Source organism: Bombus pyrosoma, linkage group LG8 (assembly GCF_014825855.1).
Source record: "Bombus pyrosoma isolate SC7728 linkage group LG8, ASM1482585v1, whole genome shotgun sequence".
Classification (NCBI taxonomy): Eukaryota; Metazoa; Arthropoda; class Insecta; order Hymenoptera; family Apidae; genus Bombus; species Bombus pyrosoma.
Window position 1 is genome coordinate 11,537,620 of NC_057777.1, and position 22,974 is coordinate 11,560,593.

The 22,974-nt window shown below is 40.2% G+C and overlaps 2 pseudogenes; one reads left to right on the forward strand and one right to left on the reverse strand.

The window, feature by feature from the left end:
* The first annotated feature begins 1,831 nt into the window (after nt 1–1,831).
* Nucleotides 1,832–7,496, forward strand: LOC122570287 (annotated as a pseudogene).
* Nucleotides 7,497–14,667: 7,171 nt separating this feature from the next.
* LOC122570288 lies at nt 14,668–16,824 on the reverse strand (annotated as a pseudogene).
* Between the last annotated feature and the right edge of the window lie 6,150 nt (nt 16,825–22,974).

Here is a 22,974-nt window from a genome sequence, read left to right on the forward strand (position 1 = left end):
GGCCTCCAACGTGAACTGCCCTATGTACAAAAAAACGTTAGAAGTAGCTAGAACTCGATATGAATAAAAAAACGGACAAAAACGGAAGAGGAAATGGGATAAAAAGGGGAATAAGGATTCTGCTGCATAACATGCAGCGATCCAAAACCGTTCCCCGCGAATTCAGGACGTGCCAGAGCAGGCAGAGATCAGGCGGAACATGACAGCCCCTCCAAATGTTGAAGAGTTTCGCTTTGAAGAACTCAGCGGCGCCGTGAAACGACTGTCGAGGGGGAAATGTCCTGTACCCGACCTAGTCGAAGTAAAGGTAATCCGACGCGCCTGGGGAGGAATTCATCAAGAGCTCTTTAAGTTTATGAATGGCTGCCTTACCTGGGTTAACGAGGCATCGGTTAACGAGGAGCTACTTTTCAGGCAGAACCGTGCAAATCATTGGGGAAAATGAAGTAGTCAGCAAGCCCCTCACGAAAGGATGGCCCCTGCTGGCTGAATTAACGACAAGCGCGACAGATTGTGAACCGATCGCGTACGCGGATGACATAGTGATCCTAGTCGCCGGAAACGAGAGGAACGAACTACAGGAAAAAGGGCAGGAAGTAGTCACACGTGTTTCTACCTGGTGCACCAGGAAGGAACTATCGTTATCAGCGGAAAAAATGGAAATGCTGCTCGTCAAAGGCAAGACCAAGAAGGAGAGCCGATCATCAAATTCAACAGTAGGAGCATGAGAATGGGATAAACGATCAAGTACCTGGGAGTGTATCTCGAAAGCGGCCTGAAAATCAACCGATATGTGTATGAAACAACCCACAAGTGCCAAAAACTATTCAGTAGCATCGCAAGAGTGACCAAGGCGAAATGGGGACTCGGGCACGCGGCCACGCGTACCCTGTACAAAGGGCTGTTCAAGCCGATAACCACTTACGCCGCAACAGGCTGGAGCGACCTATTGAATAGGAAAACAAGGAACATCCTCATAAGGTCACAGAGGATGGCGCTCCTCCAAGTGACGAAGGCCTACAGGAGAACGTCAACAGAAACACTCCATGTCATCGCTAGGGTCATTCCGATTGACCTATTAATCGAAGTCAGGACGAGGATACACAAGAAGAAAAGAGGACAAGACGATGTAAGCAGTGAAAAAGCAATCGTCAGAGAAGCCATTGAGAAGTTGCAAGAACGCTGGCAGGCTACGCGGAAGGTCAGAACGACCTTTGAATATTCCAATAGTATCAAGGATAGGCTTGAGAACCGCTGGGTATGACCCGGCCACTACATGACACATTTCATCAGTGGCCACGGGGATTTCAACAGCAAACTCAAGACGTTCCATCTGAGCGAAGTGGACACGTGCGGCTGCGGCGAGGAAGAAACATCTGATCATATCCTAGAGGATTGTCCAATCTTCAATGAAGACCGACAGAAACTGCAGAACGCAATACAAGAACTAAACTTGGACTGGCTGGAGGAAAAGTGGAAGTTCGTAACAAAGAACGTATACCCCCACTTACGTCAGTTCACAAGGAATGTTCTGCAGGCAAAGGAACAGAAGCTAAGGAGAATCCTACGAGATATGGGCAGTACAACGCAACAGGGGAGATCTCCAGAGAGAAGATCGACACAACCGAGTGAGCAGACAAGCCAGCCTCTAAGACGAAGTCCAAATCTGGCTCGACGGGCACCCGAGCAGAACAGAGAAGAAGAAGAGGAACCTACAACCTAGAGAACAGCAATAACAACGACGAAGACGACGACGCCTAGAAGAAGAAACTTCACGAAAGAAAACCCGGAACAACAAACAACACACAGTACTCAAGATAGGACAACAAACATGAAGGAACCAAGAAACAACAGACAGGAACCAAGGTCAAGAAAATACGATACGTACGTGCCGGAGAGAAAACCTGCGATCGTCAGCGCAGGCAGTACCCATGCAGATAAGTGCCGAGACGGCGCAAGGATAATCGGCTGGGAAGCCAACCTGCTGGGACCGAGCTATACGCTGGCAGCACCGCCTCCTCGAGGCTCCCGCTGGTAACGGCGCGACGCGATGTGTGCAGGGTTTTCCCAAGTCGCGCACCGACCATCTATGCGTGCCGTTCTCCGGAAAATGGACACTTGAAAGTAAACGAAAATGTACGAACATCTTCATGCGAAGCCAGTATGAGGTCTATACTCCAGGAATGGCGCGGTCGACCAAAAGGTCGGGCCCTTACATGCACACACTACTTGTATTTCTATTAGGTAAAAACATTCATCCCGTGACCGCGGCTACGTTCGGCGGCTAGTTGTCGCCTCGAGCCCAAGCTCACTATCACAAGTATCGGACAATTATAATCGAGTTAAATTATACAGGCTAAAATATTGGAGATTTTCCGAAAAGTTCCAAAGGGGAGGCTCCAGTGTCCCTTTCATATATATAATTTTCCGACATATATAATTCGTGACATGCTTATAAAATCTAGACATAACTCTTTTGTTAGCTTTTCATAATTTTATTTTAAATTAAAATTTAATTTTAATTAATCACAGATTAATTAAACGAATATTTAATAACGATTTTAATATCGAAAATAACGATTATTATACTGCGAATTTTTATATGTGTTGGAAATGAAAGGACATCGAAGCCTTCCCTTTTGAATTTTGGGAAAATCCCTTAACACTTTAATCTAGATTCTACCATAGCCGTAATTAAGCAATTGTTGTCATTCAATCCGATTGTAGTTGTTCGAGATATGTGGTAATGAGCTTGCGCTCTAGGCGATAATCAGTCGCCAAACGTAGCCGCGGTCAAGCGATGAACGTTTTTCTAACAAAGGTATGGAGTAATAGTATAGCCCTCCTTAAGAAGAAATAGTTGTAGCGGTACTCGACAGTAAACATTCCAACGGTTTCTGTTTCCAACGGACCCTATTCTCCGGGTAAGATGATTACCAGATGTCGATGCATGTCCACGGTACATATTCAGCTATCCTGAGGACCCGTTACAAATCTCAAGATTTAGTTAACTAAAGTCCTTCGAACAGACAAACAGTCTTTGTCCCAACTACGGGAAGGTAGGGGAAATCTATTTTCTCACGAACGGCGCTTCCCGCCAGCAACTTTCCCCCAAGGGCGGCTAGCATCCTTTTCTAGTCACCGATATAGAAATTGACCAATTAACAGCAACGTCAATTTCCCTCACTTTCCGAACGAAGGCTTTCCACGACGAATCAGATGATCTCGCATTCTTAGGCACACCGCATCATAGTTTTAGCATCATCGTGACGGAAAGTCATTCACGTACGATCTCATCAGCGAGTTACACAGCGTCTTTACGATCAGTGAATCGAATCTTGTCGTTGTCGTTGACGTTGTCGTTGACGTTGTCGTTGACGTTGACGTTGTCGTTGACGTTGTCGTTGACGTTGTCGTTGTTGTCGTTGTCGTTGTCGTTGTCGTTGTCGTTGTCGTTGTCGTTGTCGTTGTCGTTGTCGTTGTCGTTGTACGTTGCACTTTGTCGCGTGTTCAATAGCACGAATAATCGTTGAACGTAACAACCAAGTATCTTTCTCCCGACCGAACCGTACTTTCAATTCCGACGAAGAACGACTATCGCGTATTGGTCAAGTTTAAAATACTCGCTTTCCTAATGCTTGATGAATTGTTCCACGCGATAAGCTTATCTTGCTAAATCAACTAAATCGACGTTGACACAAATTCGGTCGTAGCACGTCAGATATCGATCATCGATGGCTAGAAACGTCTTGAAATATTGACGAGTGCCTGGGCTGAGGCTGTTTAATCCACAGGATTTACGTCGGTTCTTAACGGATCCATTCTTCTAGCTGTCCATTCGCGGTAAAATGTTTAAGTTTCGCCTACTTCGGCGTATTAAGCGCATTTCGAGCGACTGTAGTTCTCGATACGTTACAGAATACTTTATTAGCGTGCTGCACGTCTGCGTCAACGTGAGCTTCTCCGTGTTTGCAGCGAGAGATAAAACGGTTTAATCCTTGCATCGCCAGCACGTCGATCTCTCCATTCGTTTCGCAATATCCTTCGTATGCGTTGTCAGTCAGTCAGCCGATGCCGTTCCTCACGGCACCACGCGCCATTCTCTCGCTTCGCTACTCCAATCGACTCTCCATGTCGATCGAGATCTCCCGCGAGCTAATTCTTTCCTTATTCTTTACCATCTTCTTCTTCCGGAGGATTTTTCGTTTTGGAACAGTTTATAAGTAGCTTTATGAGATCCGGAAACCTTGCCCTTTGGCAATCTGTGAATGTTGGCAGGTTTTCCAACAGTTATATACGAACAGTTTTAGAATTTTCCTGATTCTTTTTTCAAAACAATAAGAGATTGTCTTTCTCAATACAAATTCAAAGTTAACATGGGAATATCTTGCTTCACCTTTTGCGAAGGTATTTTAGCATAAACTTTTCCTCACTTATTGACGTATATGTATGTTGTAAATACATCGTACCCTCTAAAAATAAATCTACTTAGAGGGTCAGTTATTAGTAACCTGTCGACTAGATTGCATACTTCGGATTTGGAATCCTTTCTTGACTAGAATAGCAAATATTACTTTCTAATTGTGTACCTATTTGTGCCTTAGTTGTACAAGATGCTGATAAACGCGTGTACTCTCTTTCGAAAGATAGATGTATCAAAGTGTGGGATGTATTAACTCAATCTTTTATTCAGGTTTTAATAATAAGATTGTTACGTCACGAAGATTCCCATAGGCCATATTCCTAACCGTCGCTCGTGGCACTACAGTGTTGCAGACGGACCGTCTCAGCTGCCCGACAAATATACAATGTAGCGGCAAGCATCAAACAGAGCGAGTTCTAGAAACGTCGATTCGTTTAACGTGACCGTTATTTTATCCCGCATAAAGAAGGTGGTATACGTGATCATAGGCGTGAACGGCGGCGTGATCCGAGCGTAATGGGGGTCGTCTCCCAGAGAAGACAAATAAAAGATCGAAGGGCGATCAGTAACATTTGAGGAGTCAAACGTTATGCATCGAGAGGTTCTGACAAATAAAACTAAAGTCGCTTAGTCTACCAAATACATCAAGAAATATTCCAAAGTCGAGTCGAATTACTGTATCAAACTAACTGTACAATCGTTAAATAATTTGTGGCGTGTTCATTATATTATTTTAAATATTGTAAAATATACCAGTTTATGTTAACCCTGTTAATTCAGTGTTAACCTCATTGAACCACCTTTGTTATCTTAACCGAAACAGGGGAAGGACTAATTCCCGGCGTCGATTATTCGAATCGTAGCGAGAACTTACGCCTCTCGCTGACGCGCTTCCCTCGTGATCGCGTCTCTCCGCGAACGGTCGTAACAAAGATATTTCATTAAAAGATACTTTTCTCAATTAATATTTCACCTAAAGAAATAAAAAAGCATTAATTAAAAATAACAATGTAAAATCTATGTATAATTAGAATTTAAGTCAAGTTATTTTATACAGACATACAATGGTCTTCCCAGCGAATTGGGTGAACATACATCAATGACAGTGGTGTACAATACATTGAATCGTAAAATGATCATTGCTAGCTCAATGATCGCAGCGATTCCTTGCGATCCTGAAGTCAATAAAGAAATATCTTATGGTTTTACACATACAAAATCCATCAGTCTCGTTTTATATAACCATCTCTACAAAGTGGTAATTTATACGCTATGTATAATTTTTATTCTCTACATCTACACAAATGAAAATATTCTACGAAATCTTTTAAAAACTTAGGTAGTTACGAAAAGATTAGATTCTTGTATAATAGTTTGGAGTCCATGGCTTGGAAATTGTTTATTCTTAGTAACGTATATACACAGTAGATTCTTATTTGGTCAATTTCATGACATTGAAATTACTGCTGCTTGTTTCGATGAATCTGAACAATTACTAGTAACAGACGCTTGTGATGGTACATTGAAAGTTTGGAATTTTAATACTGGTACTCTTGAAACTCAGTGGTACGCACTTACCTATTTTGTTATCTTCTGTTACATATCAAGATTAAAGACAACATTTTTAATAATTGTCAAATTCTATTGATAATATTCGCAAATATATTTCCTATAAATTCGTTTGATTATGTACAGTGAAATAACCAGTTTAGTTTGGCTGGAAAATCGAATCTTATGTAGCAGTTTGAATCTTCAAGTCGTAGAATTTGCAACTTCTGGCGCATATCTATATAAAAAGAATTGGGGAACAATACACACCGATGATATTCTTTGTTCAGCATGTGGTATAGTCAGGTTTTGGCGACGGCAATTTTTAATGGAGAAATAATACTTTGGAGATTAGAAACAGGTCAACCGTAACGAAAATATAAAGTTAACGAACCAATGTCAAGGTAAGATCTAGAATAATATGAGAAATGTTGAAATAATATAAAAATTACACTTCTAAAAATAACGCGCTGTAATATAGATTTAGGATAAGATACCACAAAGATGAAATAACGTATAAAGTAAAAAATCTAAACAAGTTACAAAAGAATTCATTCCGAAACAGAGATATTCCATGGTATTGCAGTTGTACTTTTCTAAAACAGATCTGAATCATAATGATAAATGTTTATAGTCAATATCCTATGGCTTCTAAACATCAAGAATCCGCATTGAATATTGCACGAATTGTTGCTGTTCGAGCTATGTTATCTTTAAATGTTCGACCGGTTAGACCTGATGTTGGAACATTGGTAGTTTAGTTTCTCTTGATTCGTGACGCAGATACTCACCGGACATGGGTGCTTCTGTTTTATCATGTATTGCAGTAGAATATGATATTGTATTATCAATATTGATAATATCATTTTCTGGGATAATCTCTATACGGTGATAACCTTTTTTCTTCAAAACTTTCGGCGTAGTTGAAGTTGAAGGGCCAGGAGCTGATTGTGATGTTTGAGCAATTGAACTAAAGAAAATATGAGGGATTGTGCGTCCTCCATAATTTTATTTTCGCGTCTCCTCCGTCGTCGGAGCCCGTGTCTGTTGTTTTGAATTTGCCGCGTTTCGTCCTGGGACTACCGGTGGACTCGTCAGTAAGGCTATGTCCGGTAGTCCCTGCCTTAGACGCAGAGGGAGTCTCGCTAGCTGCGGTATTTGTATTGTGCCTCTGTATATTCGACCGCTAGCAAGAGAGACAGAATCGTCGTCGTAGTAGCCCTCTGGTGTTGACGGTTATGTACCCGAATCGCCCGGGAGGTGTTACGTCCGCGTTGATGTCCTCTACCTGTCGGCGTCCTTTTGTTACCGATCCGCCACAAAAAGTAAAGTAAAGAATCCAAAGTATTTTCAAAATGGTCGTTAACAGATTTTTTAACACCCAAGCAATGCATATTCAATATATCTTCGGTAATCAGTGCTTTAATCCGATTCTTTGATCTAATACCCATATTTAAAATCTATAAATAAATTCTTTATAAGTATTTAACTATACTTTTTAATACCTTAGCTAAAATAAATCCTAAGATTTATAGCGGGTCCTTAAGCTAGTTGAGAATATTCAGTTAGAATGTATCGACATCTGGCAATCATCTTGTTCGCAGGAATAGGGTCTTTGTGTAGCGAGCTACGGCACAGAAACCGTTGAAAAGTTTACTGTCGAGTGCCGCCACAGTAGAACATAGGTTATGAAAACACATTTTAATTCATGAATATGTTATGAAAATTATGTAAGAAAATGTAAATAAAAGACAATGCGACATATCATGCAAAATATGTCGTGCAGCGAATAAATGATTCATCATTTATATTTCATATCTTATTTCCCTTGTAAAATATCTATTATGTCTCAATGTACTCAATCCTTTAATAGTTTTATACTAAATTGTGTTATTTTGCCATAATTTTATAATTTGATTCCTTTACTGTTTGAAATTGATTGCCTCCTGCGAAACTCTTTTGACTAAATTTATAATTTAATTTTCATAATTTATAGCTTTTTATATATTTTTACATATTTATTATATAATTTATTAAATATTTTATAATTTATATAAATATTAATTCAAAGCTTGAATTTAAACATTTCTAATCTAAGTATAAATAGGTCACAAATAATTTTATATAGCAATACACATAAATAATATTAAATAAATAGAATTTTTCTTATTGAAATGTGACAGTCCGTAATGAAAGATGAATTAAACAAGAAAAAATAACTTTAACAAAGAGGAAACGAATTTATAAAAATTTATTTCTAAAAAATTATGGCCGATCAGGTAAGTGAAATAAAAGTACAAAAAGTAACTAATATTAGATGAAACATGCAATGTATTCTCTCAACGTACATTTGCGAAACAGTTTGTATTATACTTCATTTCCGAGCTTCTTTGTTGCCACTGAGTCATGGCAATTCAGAACTATTTAATGAAAATTAAGAATTTTCTACATTTGCAAAACCTCATCTATTTCTAGATTATTCACACAAAATTAGTACAGCGCGCAACTATTAAAAGGAAATAAGCGATACAGTAGACCAAACAAACAAGGGCAAAGGTTAAAATAAGACATTAAAAATAGCACTTATTATTCAAATTTGTATGAAAAGTCCTTGAGAAAGTAAATTCTTCTTTAAATAAAAGACGGTTATGTATACGAAAATAAAAAACATAATGAAAATACAAAAAACATAAAATAATACAACTGCATTTGCTATTACGATTTACTTTTACATATAGAATACCCCATTCATCCTAGAACAAATTTTTAGGTTAAAATTATACATACAAAACTAATATGTATACGAATCTTTTCATTTTATAAAATTATATGTATAAAATATTTACCTTCGTTAAATCTCTTTTCACAGAAACTTTGCAGATCAAACTTCTAATTAAATTTAATTCTTCACTTAGTACTCATTACCAAGTAATGTTTGGTAAATTCAAAAATTATAATGTTCAGTAAATTTTTATACGAATTACGTGAATCCTTACCGACCCTAATAGGAGCAAGGCGGTTCCTATCCAGAACCACTGACAGCATCCTGCCTCTTCTGTCAGTCTTGGTGTCACCTCACGCCTTAGATTGGGGTTAGGTTTGTATTGAAACCTCCTAAGATGATAACTTCCTTGCATCTTCTCACGGCTGCCCCAATGGATATGTCGAGTCTCTCCGCGTACTCGTCAAAGATGTTTAGGCTGACGTTGGGCGAACAGTAGCCACTCACGCAGTACACTTCCCCTATCTTGAACCCGACATATCTCTCCTCTTCAGTCAACGTATCTTCGCTGGGGTAGAGGCCATTGGACCTTATGGCCCAGATGGACGCATCCCCCTTCGTATCGTTATGCCAGAAGGAGAGCTGTCGATTAGGTTCTGAAATGATCACAATAAATGTAGCGACTCAGAGAAGTCAATGAGAATATTTACCGTTTGTTAGTCGAGTGAGAATAATTACCGTTCGTCGACCGAATGATTACCATTCGAAGAGTTAGTTGTCATTTTGTCTATCTAAGAGTTAGTTATTATTTGTCTATGGAAGAGTTGGTTATCATTGTGTCAACCGAAGAATCATCATCTTGTCAACCGGAGAATCATCATCTTGTTAACCGAATAAACATTATTTTGTCAACCGAAGAATTACCATTTTATCAACCGAAGAATTTTATATCCGCAAGTCTGTCAGTCAATTGTCAATATCGAAATCAAATAAGATTTGAATAAATCATTACATATTGTTAATTTATTTTTGAACAATTTTAATCCTCTCCCGTGCCAGTATTCCCGCACATAGCAGATAAGCCGAAAGTGGAACTTATTGTCAGTTGCATTAAACGTCAGTTAACGCTACCTTCACGTCGGCAACTACATAGAACGTAACAATGACATCAGCTTCCTTTTGGAAATTAAATGAAGTCTAGACACCGCAGCTTTCCTCTGATTTCCCCCACCGCTGATAGGCTCCCCTCATGAAGCTTATCATGTCCTCTCATTCGCTGGGCCTGATTATCACACAGTCCTCTCTGATCTGCTCCGCTCTCGTTATGCTCCTTTGCTTCTTCAGCACCGCTTTGATAAGTGGTTCCCTCGAACGCCTGTTCTGCTTGCCATCGGAGTACTGTAGCAGCTACTCTCCGATACGGAAGCCTCACCTTCGGATGCTCTGACCACCTGTTCGACGGTTTTACTAGCTGATTTCACGTCTGAACCCGACCAGGTAACAAGTGAGTTTCCCTCCACTCCCCTAGTTCCTTTCACAACAGGAGCCAAATATCTCGCCTTGACGATAGTGGCAGAGACAATTCTTTGCGGTATCCTTCCGCCACTTACTTTTAGGCTGCCGGATTCCTTTTTCACCATTACCTCTCGAACATCATTATTAAATTCCAGAAGCTTCGCATTTTTCTTGGGGGGAGGAGAGGTACCCAACGCCCCCTTTTTTTACTTACGCTGTCTTCGTAGCTCTCGTCCCCGGTCGTATTTTCCGAATGAGAGGGGGCCCCGGGACCCACCCCCCTCTTGTCGTTTGCCCAGTTACTGGATGACCGACGAGACCTGGGGGCTCCGAAACCCTCTCTGTCATTAATACTTACCTCTCACCTTAATACTTTTATTTGTAGTAACCATAAATTATTATTAAAAAAATATACCATTGTCCAGGGACGGAGCTGCGTTCATCATAAGTGAGTTATTCCATTGCCGTGTCCTTAAAACGTAGCCAAAATCGTTACCAAACAGCCCGAGTGAGTCTTCTCGAGTCCGTCGTTACGTATGGCCCTATATTGCCTACCTTCATCTCGATATATCTAACGGCAAATATGAGCCACAATCCTAACCCTATGTCTGGAATCAGCTAAATACCAGGATACAAAGCTTAGTTCCGAACTCAGCGCGACAAAATCACCCAGAATACGAGCTCTACGCCTATAGGGGAAATATTCGCGCTTATACAGCAGCAACATAGCTCAATAGTGAACCAGTTCTTCTTGCTTCGCTAACTAAGAGGGCAACGATCCTCTAGACGAGCCCAGTAACTCAGCGGTAGGTACAGAGCATTGCTCGTAGGATCCTAAACTTCAAAACAAATCCTACCACTACATATGGCCAATAGGAAGCTATATCTGTATATCCACCCTTAAACCGAGCCCTGGTCTTCAACAATGTTTTCAATCAACCAAACATTTAAGAGAAAACAGCGCTTGCCCTCCTTTATAAAAGAAATATTATAATGGAACTTTCGGGCAGCTGACTATATTAGGCCAACTCTCTTGTAGTTCAAAGTAATTTCCCGTGCTCCCAGGTTTTTTCCTTAACACGACTTGGCAAGTAGCTGTCACTGTAAGACACTATGTAAAATAAATTAGAACCGCGAGAAAATTTGGGAAATCCCCCTAAACACGTCTCCAAAGTAGTAGCTCAACAGCGGTGGAACTTACTTAGAGCAGGCTCTATTTCTGTCAACAAACAAGTGGTCCGTAATGTGGCGACCTTTTCTCGAGGATGCGAATGAACCTCGAGCACCATGCCTGGAGACATACTGACCTGTACAACAACATGCTTTCGCTTAGTAAATTCCTCCCAATCCAACGTATTTCATGCTGTTAATTCATATAATTGGAAAGGACCCACTCTCCCAATCTTAACCTAAAAGGGCGTTAGGCAAAAGTGAAGAGAATAAGTACTCTTAACACTGCAGCTTATCATATGGCTCTCGCTACACCGTAGTACGAGCCCAGCTCCACAGGTGTCACTCGGTGCTCGAATACCTAACTGTCATGGCTTGTAATAGTACCGAGATGGCACGACACGTTCAATATACTCATCTAAGGCTACGTATCGTTACTTGTACGTACAGGTGGCACCACCAGCTCCTACATCGGCACCAGGTTAATGATGATTCTATAACCCTGCCCTGAATAATTGGGCCCCATACCAAGGTAGCGACCGCCTGACAGACCCGTGCGCGTCTCTCTGCATCGACACCGTTGGTTTTCGCAATAAAAAGACCTGCCGTGCCAAGTGAGTACTACCCTCCACTTACGAGATCCAAAAACTCAACGCACCACTGTGGTTACGACGCTTTTTAAGCATCGATCGACCGTGCCGAAAGCAGACGAGGCTAATGCTACGTCTCTCCGCGTTCAATCGCAACATTTTGGTCCTTCGAGCCGAATCACGTGTCAAGTGAAAAGTGTACTTACCGGTGACTACACAGTGCCACGTGAATGCATCAAAACCAGCAGCGGGAGCGTTATCACTATGGCGAAGTCAGGGACGTCAGGAGCGTCACCTTCGAAGAGGTATAACCATTGGTCAATGAACGCAAACATGCAACCTCCCGCCGCAGCTGGACAACCATCAGCATAACGAATTCGAACAACTCCAATCTTACAACAATAAGAGGGTCAATCTTCGGGAAGGAACGCCTTCCTCGATAAGCACACAGTAACGAGCAGCAACCGATAATCGGACCAACGTCCGTATCGCAAACACCAGATAAGCTTGCTCAATTCATTCAAACCCACTCTAGCACCTAATCTAGAAGAGCCCACAAAGCAGTTGAAACGTAAACAAGAAAGTTTCAGGGCAGATTTAGTGAAATGTCGAGTTCTTCTCGATAAATATGAGGAAGGGAAGTCCATAGCCACCACTCAACGTTATTTGGAAGATTTAGAAATAGATTACGAAGCGTTTAAGAAAAGTCAATATGATCTCGACAATATGGATGAAAGTATACCACTAAATGACCGCGTTGATGTAAAAGAAATGTTCTACGACATGTCGGAATACGCAGTAGATATCATCGACAAGGAAAAGCAGAGATCAGAGCCAATAACTGAAAGGAATGTAACAAACTCACCGTGCACAGGAGGGACAGATTCCGTCGATTTGCCGAAAATTGAACTCCCCACATTTTCGGGAGCTTACGAAGCTTGGCCAGATTTGGCGGATCAATTTCGCTTCACAGTTCACGACAACCCTCATATTCGCGATTGTAAACGATCGATGTATCTCCGCTCTTTTTTAACACATAAAGCGGCTCTCGCTATAGCATCGTTAAGCAACGCGGTCGTCGATTACTCGGCTGCTTGGGATATATTGGAACAACGATATAATAAACCAGCTAAAGTTGTGGAGAAACATTTGAAGGAGATGATTCACACGGCCCCCTTATCACGGGCATCACATCGAGACTTATAGTCCTATACAACCAAGATAGAGACCCACTACAAGGACTACCTTGGAAGCTCTCCGACAACCGACCGCAGATTCCTTGCTGCTGTATTTATTCACATCATAAATTAGATCGTGAAACTGAGTTAATATGGAAGAACAAAACACAATACACACCATTCCCCACGTTCAAGAAACTCCTGAAGTTTTTAAAAGATAGCTGTCAGGTCATAGAGCCTATAAGAACGACACGTCAATCACGGGGGCATGTATTTATCACGTCGCAATCTCCGTCGTTCTGTCCAATTTGCTGTGGACCACATAAAATTTGGAGCTGCAGCACCTTCAGGATGAAAACCATCGGAGAACGTCTTATAGCCGCTGAAGAAGTATCAGCTTGTACAAATTGCTTGATGACAGGACACACACTTCCACATTGTAACGCCGGATCCTGTCGCATATGCGGGCACTGAAATCACACGCCGTTACATGGATCCGACTCTCGAATTAAGGATCGGAACATCACTGGCGACCAGACACCTCCGACGACACGTTCATGCATCCGGAAGGCTCCATTAAATCATCCATGTTCTAGTCTATCACCCAATCCTCAACGACAGATCAAACAATAACGGTGACGGGCAGGCGCCACAAGGGAGACTGACTCACTGACCACAACTTCATACAATGCATTATCTAACGATCTATTAATCACTGCACGCGTCAATATGCTAAACGACAAAATCCAGCCAGTGCGTTTCCGAGGACTGTTAGACACTGGTTCCAGTATGGATTTCATAACCGAACAGCTTGCAAACTCATTAGGACTCCCTCAACATGAATGTTCTATCCCAATCGGAGCCCTCGACACCTTAACGATGGCCTCGAAACCCTTCATTACAACCACGACTACATTCAGTAACGACACCTACCAACGCACATCGACGTTTCTGATTATACCAACAATCTCGACATCAATCCCAGATCGACATCAATTTTATTTTACATTTCCGACTTATTTTCACATGTAGAATAATCTGATTATTTACTTCTACCTAGACTGGAATTAGCAATGTCCAAATATACTTAATAAATTTTCAAACTCGATTTTCGCAAAAACGAAGTGTCATACGAAAATTTTATGTTATAATTAGCGAACTTCAAGCACACTCGACAAAAATTCGAACTCGTTTTTCTTCAGAACTAAGCATCGCACGTGAGAATTTTATTTCCTTTCCTGATAGATTTTTCCATAAGGAATTACCTCAGTCTGATAGAATTACAATATTGTTTTCACAAACGAAATGGGTTAAAAGATTTACTTATTATGAAAACGTTTATTTACATTTATTACAGTTAATGAAATTGGAAGAACCTTAAAAAACGTTAATATAGTGATCACGATCCGTTATATCCGAGGTCATCGTTGCGTACAATCGCACAAAATTATTCAAAGTACCAATATTGTCTAAGAAATGCAATATACACCGACTCCGCAATGCGCCGCTGTTCTATTACTATTACTTCTTCCGTTTTAATTTCTCTAATTCACTCTGTTGCACTGAAGCTTCGCCAAAGATTTCTTTCACCTTGCGCTTACGTTCTTCATCGATCTTATTCTGTTGTTTTATTTGTAGTTTCTTTAAGAAAGCTCTGTCTCTTCGTATTTCACGCAAAGCACCTTTCATTTCTTCTTTATTCTTGTGCAACAATTTTTCTCTTTCAGCATTCTCCCTGGACACAGTCTTATGTTTCTTACCGTCCTACCTGTAAAGAATATACAAAACTTAATAATATTTTTGAATTTATAAAACGGCGTGATTTGAAATTACAAATTCGATTTTTACATACACTGCTTCAATTCACGGCTCGTATACTCTTAATGGTTTTGGTTTCTTCTTTTCAACCATAATGTATTCTAATTTTTTGTTCTTTAGTTCTTCCAAACCTTTTCGTAATTGCATAATATGTTTCTTCACGTTTGTCAAAAGAATTTGATTTAAGTAATTTTAAAATTGGTTCAAATATTTAATACACGGCTTGCAGTTCTTCTAGATGACTTTTAAATTCACGCAATATATTTACAGCCATTAATAAGGCTCTTATTCTGAAATCATCATCTATGGGGCCATCTATCAGATTGGACGCTTTCAAATAAATGCCACTTGGATCAGTATTAAACTTAGCACGATCTTCATCAAGTATTAATAAATTTCTCCAGTTTTCTATTGCTTTGAAGGCTGGTCTCATTTTTATTCCTTGAATTAAGTGTTTAGGGGTGGATACGTAAATTATTGCGTGTAAGAAATTTATCACGGATGGAGCAAATCGTTTAATTAATACCGCACATTGTGAATGTGAATGGAATATTATTAATACAGCGTATTCCGTTTCTACATGATATGTTCGATTATAAAAATATGACAGTAGTAGTAGCAATTACCTCTAATATAAGAGTAAGTATAAAAAGACCCTTTGAAATATCTATTTTATTTTTAATACTACATCTATATAGTATTTCAAACATAAATATTGCGCAGGCGGTAGTTACAGGATGTCTGAAATCAGACGTTGAAAATACCAAAGGATCCAATTTGAAGAAAATAAGCTGAAAAAAAGATGTTTATTAAAAGATTATAATTAATACTGTTGAAAATATATTTTTAATATAATTATACGTTAAACATACTGTATCTAGGCCAGGGTAATTCTTCTTATTTTTCTCAAAGTCGTGATGCTCTTCGTTGATTATTCCTTGTATAACAAATTTGGCATTCCATGGATTTGGATGAGCAAGATCGTGAAAGGAGAACTCTGAAAGAAAGGAGACAATCTGAAATAAATATGTGTAATATAATATAGGCATAATACAAGTAACTAAATTTTATTAGAAAGTTATATATCACCTATTAATAATTTGGAAACCTTTAACTGTACTTTCAACATCATTCCCTATAACATGATCAATTATGAGTTGGAACAAAAAAGAAAATTAGATTTGATAACTTTTCTTTATCTGTGTTATTCGGTGACCAATGATTATACTTAATTATACTATCTATGATACTTGACTGGTAATCAGCATCGTAATTTTGCAAAAATTCTTGTAACTCTTCAAAAGTTTCTGGAACTTTACAAGTGCAAGGTAATTCCTTCCTTGCATTCTCCATGACATTTTTCTGCACAAAGAAGGTGGCATACGTGATCATAGGAGCAAACGGTGGCGTGACCCGAGTGTAGTGGAGGTCGTTTCCCAGAGAAGACAAAGAAAAAATCAACGGACAATCAGTATCATTTGAGTATTCAAACGGAATGCATCGAGAGGTTCTGACGAATAAAATTAAAGTCGCTTAGTCTAACGAATGCATCAAGAAATATTATAAAATCGGGTCGAATTAGTAACAAACTAATTGTATAATCATTAAATAATTTGTGGCGTGTTCATTATATTATTTTTAAATATTGTGAAACATACAAGTTTATGTTAACACTTTTTTTTCGTGGAGGAAACCTTCATCCCCCGCGACCTCCGGAGGAGGGCGCCAGGTAGTACCGGATTCGTACCGGCTAAGACCTCCACGGTGGTCGTCCTGACGATTGGTAGGAGAGCCCCGGGACCATCTTTTTGTATTACTGCTGGGGCACTCCATCTTCTCCCTGATGTAATCGAGAGTCATCCTTGGTTGATTGGGTCGTTAAGAATAGACCAATCCTCCAAACGCCTTGCTGCCTGGGCCATCGTGCAAGTCCCTCGTGCAAGTCGTGCAAGATCAGACCCTCTTCGGCGTGACGGCACTCTCGATGGATGTCGTCCTTACTGCATTTCTCTCTCGGCCCGCTCCTTTGCAAGCATGACTTGCTCGCAGTAGGAACGGATAAAGATGTACTCTTGTTGCCCCCTCAGAATGGCTTCTACGATCGCCTCGCGGGCCAAACTCTCGCCGATGGCGAGTCGTAGGACACGGCGCGGTTCCTCCCACGCCGGGCAGAACTCCAGCGTGTGCTATGCCGTGTTTTCCTCTTCCTCGCAGTGGTGGCGCGTACTAGTCACCTCTCTCCGAATTCTTAGCAGGAATTTCCCGAACGCTCCGTACTCGGTGAGCACCTGCGTCCAGGGCTCCCAGTTCGGTAGGACCGCTGCAACGGCTCTATGAGGCTGCACCGCATCCTAGGCGGCGAGCTGAATGCGCCATCGTTCCCAGGTCTCGAACCTTGCCTCCCCGGACGTCGCGAACCGACCGGCCGCTAGAGAGCGTATCCCCGCCCGAGCACAGGCCCCGCAGTTGATGATACACTCGTCGGAGCGCTGGGGCCTGGAGCTCGAACGGAGGAGGCACTGCCAGGAAAGTGGTCGACGCATATGATATCGTCCGGTATCCCCTTACGAGAGGGAAATGGTGGTCGTCCTATCAAGCCTCCTCAGCAGAGTAGACTTCTCATCAGATCCTCTGCCCATACCGGAGCCGCGTACAGGACCTGAGAACGGATGACTCCCTCACACAGTCGTTGGCTGTCGTCGTCACTTTGGGAGCCAGGAGTTTGAAGTGCGGCCCGAACGTCCATTGACTGTCGATGGTGAGGTCCAAGTATTTCATCTGAGGTCCAACCTCAACCTCCTCTCAGCTTATGTCCAAACACAGATTAGGCCGGGGAGTCCCCCTACGTCGGTAGTCATAAAACCATACTGCCGCCGGCTTGGCTGGGGGACACCCTCAGGCCCAGCCTGCGTATAGCCCGCATCAGGCAAGCGGCGGCAAGCTCTCCAGCATCTCGTGCCACCAGCGCCCTCCAGCCAAGACCAACGTGGCGTCCCCGTAACACACCGTGCCTGAGTCTGGGGGCATGGGGCAACGAAGTACCTCGAAAAATTTCAAGGGCCTCCAATATCCTGCAAAAAATAAAAACGGACACGCTAAAAATAGCAGCCTGTAACTCAAACCGCCTACAACATAGGGCCCTAGAAACTAAAACATTCCTGTACAACAACAATATCGAAATACTACTTGTTTCAGAAACACACTTCAAAAAGCTACATGAAAATACCGTACTACACTATATATGATACCGCACACCCCTCAGGAAAAGCACACGGAGGGACCGCAGTGATAATAAAAAACGACATAAAACACTATTTACACAGCCAAGTCAGGAAGGAATATATCCAAGCAACCACCGTTACGGTACAAACTAGCAGCAATCATTTTCAGTTGTCAACAGTATATGTACCGCCGCGACACAAAATTACAACGCAAATGTGGGAAGAGTACTTTCAACATTTAGGTGACAAGTATATCGCAGCGGGAGACTATAACTCAAAGAACACACTATGGGGATAAAAAATTACTTCACCTCGAGGAACAACCCTGGAAAAACACATTAGAAACAATAACCTCAATATACTATCCACAGGAAGACCGACATACTGGCCGACAGACCTGAGCAAAATACTTGACCTACTCGATTTTGCAGTTACAGAGGGACTAAACGTAAATAAACTAAAAATAGCACCCAGCCTCGAGCTTAGCTCCGATCATACACCCATAATAATTGCATACAGAAACAAACCAATACTTTATAACAATCCAGAGACACTATGCAATAAAACCACCAAATGGCAAACATTTAAAGAAATAATCGAGAGCAAAATCAATTGCATCATCCCATTGAAAACGCCCGAACACATTGAACAGGCAGTAACAACATCTACAGAAACTATTCAAGAAACAGTATGGGCAACCACCATACCTGAAGCAACCAAAAGACAAACAAAATTAATTCCGCCAGACATCCTTGAAAAAATTAGAGAAAAGAGAAAAGCGAAAGCCAAATGGCAAAAACATAGATCACGAGAAAACAAAAAACAAACAAACTTGTCAAGAATATAAAAAACAAAATAAAAGAGCACAATAATAACGAATTCACAAAGTTCATAGAGACTATTCCAACTATTCCCTATGGAAATCCACGAAAAAAATAAAGAAGCCAATAAAACTAGTCCCAGCAATCAGAAAAGCAGATAACACATGGGCAAGAAGCAACGAAGAGCAAGCTGAAGAATTTTCCAACCACCTATGCAACACATTTACACCACATGACATCAACAACAGCAATCTCAATTGTCATACGGACGAGGATGCGCCAACCACTAGTACCTCAACTGACAAGCAATACACCATACCTAAAACAACAGCACAAGAAATTAGGAACATAATCGAAAAAACAAAACACAATAAAGCACCAGGAATCGACCTAATCAATGGTAAAATCTTGAACAACCTTCCTCCAAAAGCGATACGACTAATGACAATAATATACAATGCAATACTAAGAATTCAATACTATCCTAAACTATGGAAACTAGCACAGATCATAATGCTACCTGAACCAGGCAAAGGCCCACACCAAACAGCATCTTACAGACCAATATCGCTACTTTCTGTGTTTTCAAAAATACTAGAAAAAATAATATACGTCCGCCTAAAACCAATAATAGAGAAGGAAAAATTAATACCAGATCACCAATTTGGATTCAGAAACAAACACTCAACGACAGAGCAAATGCACAGGCTTATTAATGAAATAATACTAGCATTAGAAAACAAACAATACTGTACAGCCTTTTTTATGGACATTGAGAAAGCATTTGACAAAATAAACCACGAAAGCCTGCTACAAACAATCAGAAAACAATTCCCGGAGCAAATATACCTGTTGAGGTTATTAGATGTATAATGAGAGAGACGCGTGGATAAATTATAAGGTAGAAAATATATTTGAAATACGGAAGTGAAAAAGATACAAAAGTTGAAATAATAATATGAGCTGGTCCAGATCCGCACGCTAGCAGTGTTACTCTATAACTGAAAAACCCTGAAGCCAACGACGCCTTTCGACTGTTTATGGCCTGCCTTCGTCGCAGTCTTTTGTTTATGCGCTGTCGATGGCGTCAATGCTTTAGAAAGCTAAAAAGACCAGATGTAGAGTTTTCTTAAAGGCAGTGACCTTCAACAATACCAATTAATAAAATACTACTTAAGCAGCAGAACCTTCGTAATAAAAATCAAGGAAACATACTCTGAAGTTAAAGATATTAAGGCAGGAGTTCTGCAAGGAAGTGTCCTAGGACCAATACTATACATACTATACACGGCCAACATATCAACAACTACCAGTAGCAAAATACTGACATTCGCGGACGATAGAGCTGTACTAGTCAGGCACACTACACAGAAACAGCAGTCACATTACTACAAGAACACATCACAAAAATAGAAAAGTGGCTGCAAGTTAAACAAATAAAAGCAAACCCCAACAAATGCAACCATATTATATTCACATTGCGAAAACAGATATACATCATTAATTTGTATTATGGTATACTATAATTTTTATGTACGATGTGTTGAGGAAAAGTTAAGTGTATGATCACTAGTTCCTACAAACTAAGTTGGTGCAACTACTAACGACGCTCCTTTGTCTTAAATGTCGACCACGTGTTAATTATCTAAGTGTATCCGATGTGTTCAGATGGCTGTACACGATGGTAAAATGCAGAACGTAAAAACTTAATCTGTGTGAATCAATTAAATATCAAACTCCAAACCTATTTAATAACACGATGAACATTTTTTCATCGTATATTGGATTAAAGTTTTCACGAAGTTATTTGATCTTTAGGATTTGAGTCAATATCAAATTTTCGAAAATTCGGTAATCTGAAAAATTCCCACATGCTATGTATATTTAAAGTATAATATTTTACCAAATGTCCCACTGGACAAATTGTAAAATTTCAATAAATAATAAAAAAAAACGATTTGGTACGAGCGTGGATTCGCTGCCGACCGAGTTTGCTACTCGAGTTATTTACCTTTTTCCACGCTTCCCTCTTCTAGCTTATTAAACACTTGAGACATCACGACATTATCACCGCTGACTTCGCTAACACAACGTGTGTAGAAACAATATGGCGATTACAGTATTACCGATTTCCGCGTTGACAGCCGTCGCTTCCGCGAATACCGCATTCTGCGGTAGCGCACAAGAAAATGCTGTCTCGTTTGCCTAGGGTGAAACTTCGAAGCCAATACTGCCACTCAAGGATTATAAGAGGATTTTGATTAGCAATCACGTTTATCGCACCAAATTATTCCAATTTTAAATTCGTCTATCGATCGATTCAAACTTATCTTTAACTATCAATTTATGTAGGTCATATTAAAAAAAACTTTAACACTGATTATTGGACGCCATACTTATAATTCCTCGGTTTCCGATAGTATTCTAATCGTAACTTGAGCAGATCTGAAGAAATTAACTGTATTCCTCTGGAAACATTGACGCAAAGTGAAGAAAATAATTAGAACGTGTCAATTTATTTTATTCTTTCACTTTTATACCGTGGCTTCTGAAGGTATAGATAAATCTTTTATGATTACATATGCATATTATACGAAACATTTTCAAATTTCATTAATGCTGTGATGACATCGAACTATCATAATTATATTTTTAAAATCTGAAATGATTCTGAAAATGAATGCAGAAATTATAAGATATTTAGTACAAGTACATGTACATATATTTTGCAGAGATTATAAAAATATTTAAATAAGCAATTATTCATAACATTAGTAAGTCTCAGTATTCAGTGGAACCATTTTTAATACAATACATTATACGTTTAAGGTGACTATACATACTGTACATTAATTTTATATTAAATATAAGTTTATATTAAATATTCTGTAACTTTTATATGTATTTTCAAATTGACAATATAAATAGGGCAATCTCATTATAGTGTTAACAAAATTGCAATATGTTTTATATACAACATAGAATACGAATATGAAAGTTTTCTGTGGCAAATGTTGAGAAACGTTATGTTGGTATGATCGTTAGTTCCTACAAGCTAAGTTAGTATGACTTCTAACGACGCTCTTTTGTCTTAGGAGTCGACCACGTGTTAATTATCTAAGTGTATCCGGTGTGTTCAAACATTTTGCACGAGGTGGTGAAATATAGAAAGTAAAATTGAATCTGTATGAATCTATTAATTATGAACCCAAAACCAATTTGCTGTTAATAACTCTTTCGACCACTCGCGGGGAGACGCGATCGCAAGAAAACACGTCAACGGGAGTCGTAAATTCCCGTTACGATTAAATAATCGACGCCACGAAATGATCGATCCCCTGATTTCTGTTACGATAATAGGGGTGGTTCAACTGAAATTACACTGAATTAACAGGTATAGAATAATGTTTATTACAACAACTTTATATAAGAACAATGGTTACTCCGATGCGTATATATGACTGATTTAAGGTATGAAACTCGTGGTGAATGAGTGAGCTTGAGAGACTGGACTCGACGACTTGAGCACTCGCTCGAGAGTGCTGGACTTGGAATTGGAGTCGGAATGGGACTGATTTGGAGAGAGTGAGCAACTGAACTCGACTAAAACTAAGACTGCGACTAAGACTAAGACTAGGACTACGACTGCCGGGAGTATAACTGTTGATGACTGCTTGAGCGCCTGCTCGAGAGTGTTGGACTGCCCTTAAGGTGTCAACGGAGGAAAGCTTGGTGTGGGTGTGCCCTTTGACTGATGAACGCGGATTCATTGTTCACACTTTTCGTCCAGGAAGTGAGGGTAACGATCCGCGATGCTGATTGGTGATGACCCACTCTAATGAACAGAATATGCAGAAGATTCCTACCAACGTAGAGCGGGGGTGGACTTTGCTCCTGAAGAAAGAAACAGTCTTTTCCGATGGACATGTGTTAGCTTTTCCCATCTGGTGACTGTCCGCTTTCTCCGT